This window comes from Haemaphysalis longicornis, unplaced genomic scaffold (genome assembly GCF_048455015.1).
Source record: "Haemaphysalis longicornis isolate Haplotype H1 unplaced genomic scaffold, Haemaphysalis longicornis Haplotype H1 scaffold_3, whole genome shotgun sequence".
Lineage (NCBI taxonomy): Eukaryota > Metazoa > Arthropoda > Arachnida > Ixodida > Ixodidae > Haemaphysalis > Haemaphysalis longicornis.
The window spans coordinates 223761951-223773741 of record NW_027526335.1 but is presented as its reverse complement, the minus strand read 5'-3'; the positions used below and the strand labels follow the sequence as shown (position 1 = coordinate 223773741).

General features: G+C 46.2%; 1 protein-coding gene across 1 annotated transcript in view; it reads left to right on the top strand.

Moving 5' to 3' along the window:
- Positions 1 to 7886: 7886 nt before the first annotated feature.
- Positions 7887 to 11791, top strand: part of LOC144176010 (DENN domain-containing protein 2A-like) — a 94867-nt gene continuing 90962 nt past the window's right edge. The window contains exon 1 of the mRNA XM_077705106.1: positions 7887 to 7987. The gene's annotated coding sequence lies outside the window, so the exon portion shown is untranslated. The remainder of the gene's footprint in view (positions 7988 to 11791) is intronic.

Genomic DNA, 11791 nt, shown 5'->3' with positions numbered 1-11791 from the left:
TGGAACTAGAATTTGCTCCTGATCACATCTTTTACATGTACAACCCAAGAACAAAAAAAGTGCCTTCTTCCCTTTGACAGTGCCCATTCAAAGTTGCTCAATTGAGCAACTTTGAATGGGCACTGTCAAAGGGAAGAAGGCACTTTTTTGTTCTTGGGGTTGAGAAACCTGTTTTCAAGCTGCACTCGTTAAGTCGTGTCAGCATAAAATTGACGTCAGCTTTAAAAATCAGACTACGCGCTTAACAAACGCTGGTTATCCTGCAGCTTTTACCAAAAATGTTTGTGAAAGCCTCCTTCAAAAGGTGAAAGGAAAGAAAAAAGAGCGTGCTCAGTTGGAACGTAACACAACGCACGTTATTCCTTATTTTCACCGCATTTCGCATAACGTCAAGAAGGTTGCGGCGAGATGAACGTGTTGTTTTCCGCCCCGTGCAAATTGCAAAGACTGTGTCCAATGATGGAAAAGAAAGAAACCAAGGGCGGTTGCACAAAGAAACATGAAAAACGTTACACTGATTGCGTGCGCAACGTTGTGTACGAGATACCACTGCGCTGCGGTTTTTCATATATCAGACAGACAGGCCGATGCTTTAATGATAGGGCACGTGAGCACCAACTTGCTGTACGTAGCAATCTAGGTGGGCACATGAGCGACCATTGTAAAAGATGCGGGTGTGAGCCACTAATAGATAAAACCGAATTCCTCAAACGAGCCTCTGATAAAACAGAGAGAGAGAGATTATCGAAGCCTTTTACATAAACAAAGCGGGTAAAAAAATGTATTAGCACACCATCATTGTCACTGTACGATAAAGAGATAAAATTTTTACAAGGTGTCCTTTAACCGGTTCCCTCCGCTATCAAATGTACTTTCTTTTTACTTCTTCATGGTTTTAAGTTTCGTATGTGTTTTTTTTTTAGATTTAAGCATGCTTGGACGCTCTGAAATAAACAGTTGGAAGTCAGCACCCGTCTACGTCGTTTGTGTCTGTCGTCTTTCGTCCTGTCAGTTCGCGCTGTTGAAGTTTCTAGATCATGAACCAACTAAATCGCACCAGGGTCTTGTTAAGACTTCCTGGAATTAATGAAGTTTTTCAATTCCACATTGGAAGCCCCATTGAAACCCATGTTCAGAAAGATTTGTTGACGGGCTAGTTGGTCTGATACTTGAAACGCCATGAGGATTGCGCGGAACGACGACACAAAGAGGAGACAACAGGACGAGCGCAACTAACAACTAATGTATTCAACGGTTTACGCCCCCAAATATAAGACAAATTGGAGCAAGCGCCGAACATACATGTGCAAAACGTCAAGAAAGAACATGCTCATCGTCAACCGTACAAACAAGACTTTAACAATTAAGACTCTCTTATACAAAGCCAAAGATGTGTCACTCACACAATTATGCGCATTATTTATCAGGAAGGCTTCCATTATCTCACGCGCGACGTCGCTGCTGCCCCGGTCAAGAATCCTAATCTCATTCAGTCGCGGCCTGCACCCACTTTTTTCGCAATTTCTGCAATGCTCCGTCAAGTTAGTTCTAACGCTCATGCTCCCCTGCACGATCGTTCACGCAGCGCCCAGTTTGGCTAATATAGGCATTTCCACATGTCAGTGGAATTTCGTAAACGACGCCTTTCGCGCATTTCGCAAAGGGCTTGGAATGTTTTTTGGCACACCCGCTCCTTTTGGTTTTCTCCTTTGCAGTCAGAGAACAAAGCTGTCCCAGCTTCACAGGAGCAGAGAACACTATAGGTACTGCGTACCTATTAGCCACATTTTTCAAATTGTGGGCTACTTTATGCATGTATGGAACCACCACTGGCTTCGCACCATCCTTTTAAACCCTTTTGCCCATTTTTTTTTCTTTTTGTCTTTTGGAGGAGTGTTTCACTCATCGCCGCCAGGATCGTACAGGGGAAGCCAGCATCGTCCAACCGGGACACTTGGTTTTTAAAACTTTCCTCCATTCTGTGCGAGAATGACTTCACTCAAGGTACATTGCAGCAATACCTCTTTTCACGGTCTTTGAATGCGCCGACTGATAAGGTAAAAGATCCTTTGCAACTCTTGGATGATACATCCAACACACGTGTGTTTCAGAAACAGACATTTCTATGTCCAGGATCTGTAGAGTTTCTTCTGTCAGAACCTCATGTGTAAACGTCAGCCCCTTACCATGTTTTGTAAAATCATCTACAATCCCGCTCATCTGATCATGGTAGCTCAATTGATTCTGCTTCTTTAAAAAAGTTAAAAAATAATCCACATACCTAAAAACTTTTAGAACCTTGTTCCCATTAAAAACATCCGCTAGGGTGCGGATGTTTTTAAAGGGTGCGGACAAGACAAAAATATTACACCTGACAGGGGCTTCACACGAACTGATACATATACCACGACGCTGCAAGCAAAAACTATTGTCAAAAGTAATAAAAGTGCTATAGAGATAAAATTCAAGTAAAGTTATAAAATTACCTACATTCATCCCTGTTGAATTCTCAAACGAAACCTCACCGTTCTCCTCTATACAGGACCTAGCAGACTCGAGCAGTTCAGCATCAGGCACGGAATAAAAGAGGTCTTTAACATCGACAGAAAACACGAACCCTATGTTCTGGTGTTGTTCAAGAAAGCAACTTACATCCTTTGAATTTCTGGTAGCAAAAAGATCACACACCTCTAGCGTATGTAAATGTTTCTGAAGAAACCTACTGACCTGGATCTTCCAAGAGGCTCTCTCACTAACCACTGTCCTAAACGACAAATCTGCTTTATGTGTCTTGGCCTGGAAAAATACCTCCAACGAGTTGCCTACACATTTATTTATACCAGATGCTACCTTCGCCAGTCCCAGGTCATTGCATAACTTCATGGCCTTGCTTTTAATTTTCGTGACACCCCTCTTAACCTGTCTAAAGTTCTTACTAATTGCCTGACCTGCCCTCAACACACCTTCAAAGAGAGAGAGAGAAAACTTTAATGAATACTGAAGAGGTTAGCCCCACAAACGGCGGGGCTTGCCGTTGGGGGTGAACATGGGGGTGAACATAGTGAGGTGAAAAAAAAAAGAAGAGGGGAAGAATTGCGCACCAACAATGAATAAGAGGGAGAAGAAAATAAAATAAGTTCGGAACGTAGAAAAAAAATTACAGCACTAGGAGAAAAAATCTGAGGATCCCAAGTTTAAAGAACATCGGTTAGTCCCGTGTCAGACAAAAAAGTTAAGAGAGCCTTTGTCCCTCGCGCCACGTCAGCGTGATTTTGCCGCGGACCAAGAAAGTGACGCAGCTCTAAAGAGTGTCCTCGTAGCAGTCGCACTGGAGTTCTTTTAGGTGTTTCGCGTTGAGTTGTATGCTTCGGGCAGTAACTCAAGACATGCTGCATGTCGTCTCTCACAGAGCACAATGGCGAGTCCGCCCAGCCTATCTTAAAAAGAAAACTACCAGTGAAGGCAACGTTCAGGCGTAGTCGGTAAAGGACACCCTCAGTTTTCTTTTGCAGACCTCGCGGAAACTGGAAATAGCGCTGAGGGTCAATCACGTGCAGAGGCAAAGGTATCTTAAGAGGGTCCTGCCAATCTGATAACTGCAGTTTCCATCCAAGCGCATTCACGGCCGAACTTCCGTCTTGTCTGGAATACGGGATTCCAATAGACACAGGCAGATTGTGCGCCTCTTTCGCTGCTGCGTCAGAGATGACATTCCCCTGGATGCCGGAATGACCTGGTAGCCATTGAAGCGAGATGCGGTGCCCGTCTCGTAGCCCTAGTGTGTGCAATGCGTTTAGCTCACACACAAGTTGGCCGCAGCGGTGGGATGGCTTCATCAGTGCTTGCAAGGCAGGCCGCGAGTCGGTAAAAATCACCCATTGTCGAGCGGGACTATTGGTGATGTGAAGGAGTGCCACCCAGGAGTGAGCAGTTAACTCAGTGAAGGTGGACGACGTCTTGTGACTGAGTTTCTTTTTCACAGTTAGTCCCACCGACGGAATCCAAACTCCAATGGCTGACGAGTCAGACTTTCACGGATCCGTCTGTATATACCTGAACGTGACCAAGATAACGCGAACTGATATGCTCCAGCGTGTAGTATCGCAAGGCTGGCTCAGGCAGAGATGATTTCTTGCCTATACCTGGTATGGTGAGGCCTATATCCCATGGTGCAGCTTTCCATGGCGGAAAGGCAGGCTTTACGAGGCGGGATTTATCCCGCTATCCTCTGGTCATAAATGAAACAGAAATACCGTACGTTCGCAACCATAAATTTCTCGGAGTTACATTAGATCGCTCACTATCTTGGGCCCCCCCATATCCGTATCCTTAGAGAACGACTGCACTCATTTGTGCCCATTTTCCGGGTGCTGACGGGAAAAACATGGGGCTGCTCAGTGCCTTCGCTACTACGACTTTATAGGCACTATTCCTTGGTCTTCTGCGGTACAGCCTCCCAGCGCTGATTGGTTTGTCTAAGACAAACTTCAGAGTGATAGAGTGTGCACAGGCTCAAGTTCTGCGCATCTGCCATGGGCCTTCCAAGGTGCACATCCACGAATGGAACTCTCTGCGAAGCAAGGTGTATGTCCGCCCAGACACTCCAAGCCCAAGAGTTCCTTCGCACCAGCCTCCGTCACGTAACCCGGTGTGCTGACCATCCTCTAGCACAGGCGTCTTCCCCGCATGTACGGAGCCTCCTACCGGCCAACTTCGAACGCCCAAGCAAACACACCTTCAGGTACAACAACAAAACCTCCGTCTTTGTCTGCCTGTAAAAGGCGCAGGTTCTTATCTCTAAAAAAGTGCAGAACATCTTTCAAGGGTCGCTTCTCAGTAGATCGTGGCTTGTGAACTGTCTTCGCTAAGCTGTCCACCCCTTCTAAAAGGCAGCGCTCTTGACTCTCACCGTCAGCTTTCTTGGCGATTCTTCTGTTTAGTGCAAGTAATTCATGAACTTGCACATCTGGCTCCTCGCTGTACTTTAGTCCTTTCTCGAGTACGTCCATAATCGGCTCAGGCACTTCAACGTCTAATACCACAGTCACGGTCACCTTTCGTCGAACATCTTTCCGCCTGTCCGTCAACTTCAACAGTAGCGTGATATTCCACAGCGCCTCCGTGTAAATCGCGGCATTCTGCATGTGGATACGCAGCATATGCTCCCCTAGGCTAGTAGAGTAGCGAGTGAAGCACACAATGCGCAGCCAGTCTTGAAGAAGGCGAACCTGTCTCCACACTTCAGACCTTATAATTTTACACACCCGCTTACAATGTCCAACGGAAGGTTTGACAACCCCAAAAAGGGCACTCACTTCAACCGATGTTATCCCGTTCTTGAGGCAGTAGGAAATGACTCTTGCATGCACGGAATTTGTGATGATGCAGCTGACCAAGGTTTCCGCTGGAGGGTACGACGATGGAACACAAAAAGGCGAAACACAGAAAGATGGGCCCGCTGTAGTATAAATGAAGTTCAGCAAGATTTGTTATGACACCATGAGGATTGCGAGGAACGACGACACGAAGAGGAGACAACAGGACGAGCGCAACTAACAACTTATTTTTTCAAGGGCTTACGCCTCCAAATGTAAGACAAATTGGCGCAATTGCCGAACATACATGTGCAAAACGCCAAGAAAGAACATGTTCATCGTCAACCCTACAGACAAGACTTCAACAATTCAGACTCTCTTTTATACAAAGCCAAAGATGTGTCACTCACGCAATTGTGCGCATTATTTATCAGGAAGGCTTCCATTATCTCACGCACGACATCGCTGCTGCCCCGGCCAAGAATCTTGATCTCATTCAGTCGCGGCCTGCACCCACTTTTTTCGCAATTTCTGCAATGCTCCGTCAACAATGCCCCGTCAACAAATCTTGCTGAACTTCATTGTTATTACGAAGCGCTCCGCGCCGTCAATCAGCGCTCCGCAGGACGAGCGCTCGTCCTGTGTGCCTCAGCTTAAAGGAGTACTGACACGAAATTTCAATGCTGTGATAACTATGTAAAACGCTTCCTTTTTATCAGGAGATATCTCCCAGCAAGTTTCAACAGCAACAGTTCAGCGAAACATATTTAAAATCCATTTTAATCTTCGCCCGCACGAGAAAGCCCAGAGCGGGCCGACATGACATCATGTGCTACTTGCCCCAAACTGCCGACGTCGGGGCTCCCGTGACAAAGCCGACGTGCTGGCTGTGGTTGGAGCGCGCTGCTCGGGCGTGTGTACACGTCATGGTTTTGGGACTGACGTCATGCTGCCCGGGCCTGTGGGGACGGCGAAGACTTCGGCCGGTCTGGGCGCGCGCGTGCGCTCGCTCGCGCGCGCTTCCAGAGAGGCAGCGATGCGGCAAGAATGGTGACGTCATGTTATACATCCTGTTATGGCGGCGGCTCGACGTTTTTCAGTCGAAACCGAAACTGGCACGAATAAACAACGCCGTAAATGAATGTTTACGCTGCGCTCGACCGTCAAATCTGTCATTCTATGATTAGTGGGCTGGTAGGCACTGTAGCGACCGAGACCGACAACAAAACTTCGGAGCCTTCATGTGCTGCTTCGCAAGTGTATTTCGCGCTGCTCGTGGAATCGTCCCCAAAGCACCCAGCAACCATTTCCACCGGGTCGGAGAGCTCCCGGGAAGCCAAGCAAGCGTCTTTCCTCGAAGCACGGGTCGAACGCTGAGAAAACACCGAGAATACTGCAAAACAGTAAAACAACGAGAAGGAATGCGCCCTTCTGGAGAGCCTGGCAGTCAAGGTCGGCACCCCTCTCCTACGTCCTTCGCCGTGACCGGAACGTGGGTCCACTTTTGCAGACCCCGGAGAACCCCGGACCGACAGCCTGGAGACACGGAGCCTGCGCTGTGATTGGTTCGTGTGTCCCCAGTGAAAGGCCCCGGAGGGCCCAATAACAGGGGCCCTGGTAACACGGTGCCCGTGCTGTGATTGGTTCATGCGGTTAGAGCCAGAGACCCCGTACAAGGACCTGAAACTCTATTTAAGACCGTGCAGGCCCTTTGTTTGGCACTCGACCCTGTATCTTGACCATGTAACCCAACTGTATATGAACCTTCTTGCTTCTCCTTGTCGCCCTGGCCCGTCAATCCTGGTCGGATGCGGTGAGCCCCCGAGACCCCGGACCCCGGCTACGACAGCACGCATAGCAGCGAAAAAAACGTAACACGAAAATTTCGTGTCAGTACTCCTTTAAGTCTTTGTTTTTCTGTTGCGCTGTATTGTTAAGATGAATCACCAACTACCCAATACTACACTCTGCTCCGCAGTTATACTTAGCCGCCTTATCGTATGACGTCATGGAAAGGGAGCTAGGCCTTTTCCCTTTCCAGTTGAGGTTGAAAAGCGAGCGAAAGGCGGATGTTGAAATAAAGAACATCACACAATCTTTTTTCCGTATGTATTTATTTCTTCCAAATCGATTTTACTAATATAGCTCAGCTCGCTGCTTTATTGCAAGCTCTGTTGCGTTATCACATTCCCGGCCGTCACCGGCACCATGCTATCGTCTGCTAGCAAGTCTATGGTGTGATCACAAAAAAACACGGCCATGACCGTCGGTTTTATGACGCATAAGGGCAGCGAAACGCTACGCCTGATAACGGCGGAGCGTACCGATACTGCTGATTCACTCATTCGTCAATCTCGACCTCAATTATCGCAGCAATTAATAAACAGACAGTTTCCTTGTTATTTTTCTCTTGCGTTCAATCACGTGACCCGCCACCTTACTCTTAGGAGAATGGAAAGGCTTCTACTACCCTCTTATGTAATTTTTCCACCAAAAAAATAATTACTATTTTATTGCCAAACATAAAAACTAATAGCGGGACGGTATTTTTATGCCCGTTATCGCTGCCTTCGAAACAACCTCCTATTTTTTCCGCTAGAAAACGGTTTTAGACCGCGCGTCGTGTGGAACTGCGCCTGCTGCAAATTCAAGGGGATTTCACGGTGCCAAAGGTCAGTGAAATTTTTTGCCTTATTTCACGACGACAGCAGCTGCCATTTGCAAACTGTAAGTAACATCACGTCCTTTTTACGCAGGCTGAAGTTGCCAATAGAGAGTTTTAGTATAGTGGAAAGCACCACTTTAGCACGCCCATAGCGTTAGCAAGTGTCCGTCGTGTAACGAGGCGCTATCCGTTTGCGATTGCGGCGCGCAAACGTTAACGCCACAGGTAAAACGCTATACCAAAACTGTCTAATGTGTGACTTAAGCGTTCCCGCCGACTGTTTAAACTACGTCAAGCATTCTCAGCCAATCACCGAGAGGGAGTGACATACAAGCCGTATTGTTGTTAAACAGCTATGACCGGGCTAAGTTGACGTGTCCGCTACATTTTTCATTGCCGGCCAAGAATTATGCGCTTTCATTCGAGAGAAACAAGGCAAACTTGAGAACTGTTGCCAGCAAACGTCATGAAACTACAAGATGACGAGAGCACACACAACCGCTTTGTCAACCAGAAGCACGTGACCAAAATTGGAAGCCAATCAGAAAAGACTTCCGGCAAACTCACAGTCGAGAATATGGCCCCAGGACAGCAACGTAAAAAGCGAGCACACTGACAGCAGCAACGTAGAAAGCGAGCACACTGGCCTTTTAATGGGTGTTTTGACGTGTGCGATAGCCATGCCGTTGGTACGTCTGGGTTGTTGCATTTTCCTAAGGAAGTCGCCGAATTGTGTCGTTCAAGGGGTAATGGCCTCCCGAGTGGGTCATTTTACTAGTTGTGGTTTTTGTTAGGATGGGCTACAGTTCGGGGCAGTGGGGGTGTATGCTCCTACCAAAGTGAAACAACGAAAGTGTTTTTTCGAGAGCCTGATCATAATGCTCGATTGTGACAGACATGTCATGTTGCTAGGTGACTCTAATTGCGCCATGAAGGAGGAAGATCGTTGTGAAGGAGGAAGGTCGCCGTGAAGGAGGAAGAAAAACGCCCCTTACTGTTACAGTGCTGAGTTTCTCAGAGAAAGCCTGAGCAACCTGCGACTCGAAGTTGTTGTATAGATTTGGCTAGTAATGCGCATACGGTTAGATATACCCACTACCAAGGCTGAAGCCATGCCCGTCTCGACCGAATATACCTATTTATCGTCAAATCTTGCCCCTGCGTGCAGTCAATACGCTAGCTGCTGAACAAGTATCCTTCAGTGACCGTTGCCTACTACCAGTCAAGGTAGGAAGGGTGAAGCAATGAAGACCAAAATTTAACTACCAACTCAGGAAGTTTAATATCAAGCTACCACAAGACGAAAAGTATCTTGAAATGTTAAAGGAGGACAGAGAACTTGACGATGTAAATGAACACAATAACTTGATCAAAAAATCGGAGCGTTTCAAACAGCACTTCAAAATAGTTGCTATCGAGCGCTCTACTAAAACGAAGTTTGAATAAAAACAGAAGGAATCCGAGTTAAAAGAATTACTAACCCGACTGACAGTTGAAGAAGCTAATGAGCCGGGAACGTTCATAACTGACATACGTAACATAAAGGCAGCGATAATAGCAGCGATAGACTGAGCCGGAAAATATGAGCATTGATAAGACCACGGGCAGAAAATTACACGGCCGGCGAAATGCCAACGAAGTGTTCACTCGCGGATGAAAACCGCCACGCAAAATGGAACGAGATAAGCCGATTAGAGTTTCACTACGCAATTACTGATAAACAACACGACATACAATTAACGCGCCTTTTTTCAACATTGCCAAGACCTTTTCTTTTACAAAAAGCCTGTTTCGATAGTCTTTTCCTCACGCAACTGCCACAGCTAGAAAGCGATGTTACAACTTGATGCACTTATAACCGTGGGTGAAATTGAAGAGGCAATAGGGAACGTCAATAACGGTAAATCCCCTGGTCCTGACGGGTAGGGGCAGGCTTTTAGGACACATGTTAAGAAGGACCCATGTTAAGAAGGAGATATTAAAACTTGAGCGCGTACAGAGGAAGGCGCCGTAAGATTTATTTTTGGCAAACACAAAAGGACAGATTTGCCGTCATCGATTATGAAGGATAATAACATTGCTACACTGGAAACATGCAGGAAAATAAGCCGACTGCTTTTACTTCACAAGTTTCTTTCAGAAAAAATTGCTCCAAATGAGACGAATCTTATCCAACCTGCTCTGACACGAAAAAACAAGGCACACTGCTAAACATGCCCTAACCCCTATTTTTGCGAAGACTAATTCATATAAGTATAGTTTCTTTCCCAGAACGGTGAGTGAATGGAATGACTTTCCACCAAATGTTGTCAATTCCAACAATTTTTTACAAGAGTTGGAACGCTTCTTTAGTGATCTGTAGAAACCGCAGTTGTGTCGGTGCATGCTATTTTCTGGTTATTAAGGTGCTATTGCACTTTATGCTGTTTTCTTTTTCTTCCATCTTTTCTGTTGGTTTATTAGGTTATGCATGGTTTGTGGGTTTTGTGTTCTGCATTTTATTAAGTTTACGCTCTTATGCTCTCAGTGTTGACGATGATTATGTTACCTGTTTTTGTTTTGGCATTATGTCTGCCCATTGTACTAGCGTAGTCCACTGTGATACTCTTTGAATTAATACTGTTTATCATTGTTTATGTAATGCCCCTCCTGCCAGGGCCAAAGAATTGGCCTGCAATATTCCTAAATAAATAAATAAAATAAACACCTGCAAGTCAACTCGGCCGTAAGCCAGCGCTGTCAGGGGCTATTTAGTTTTCGCATTCGAAGAAACTTACACGGCTCCTCTTGATTGACGTGGAAAACTGGGCGTGTTGATACATATTCTAGGCGCAGCAGCGGAAAAAAAATGAGGCAAAGACAAAGCCAGAGCGCAGTCCCTTAGGTAGCACACTTCTATCAGGATCTTTCAGGACGAAAGAAACGGCTTGTAAACATCCCAGACAATCCGATAACGCTTTCGCGGCGTTTTAGAGATGTCTTAAATCACTTCTAATGTCCCGGGGGTATTACTATATCTAAACAACTTATTTACCCGCTTTAAAACGTCTTCGGAAATCGGTCTAAAAGTGGGATTTTGCAAGAGCTGTACAAGTCTGTCAATGTGACTTTTCAATCGGCATTTTAGATGGTTTAAAGACCTCTCGATAATTACGGTCTAGAAAAGGGGTTTGGAAATACGATAAGAATCCGTTTCTTGTGGTATTGAGAGCCGAATTTTACGCGTGTAGAATACGGCTGCATTAACCCGCTCCCCTACTACCCTTCCCCCCACCCCCCTTCCCCCGGAGGTGACGCATGGCGTGAATGCGGCCGGTTTGCTGCACGCATTCGCAATAAAAAGGCCTTTGGCTTGAGAAAACATTTTATTTGAGACCAAGCAATGGGGGAAAGTACTGAGCACAAAAATACCATTACCATTCAAAACACAGTTCACTGGTTTCTCTCTCTTCCTTGCACGTGCCAGAAGCTTCATTACACAAAAACAGTCCATTGTTTTTTTGTGACTCTGTGAATGTGTGCCTTAACTTCACTTCTGTTTGTGCGCCGTGTGTGTGATCCTGCATTGGTCAGTTTGTGTGCTTATTTGCTTTCGTAGTGTCTGTATGAGTTTTTGTGTCTTCGTTTCTCTTCACTTTCGCACATCATGTTCATGTGGAGTAGCAAGCCAAGCTCGCTGCCAGGCTGACTTCTCTTCATTCATTAACGGCATTCCTCCTCCTCCTCTACCACCTTGGGTTACCCCGAATAATAAGGGCATGGAAAAAGACTGCCCACTTGCGTTAGAGCAGTTTTCCCTGCCCCGTCATTT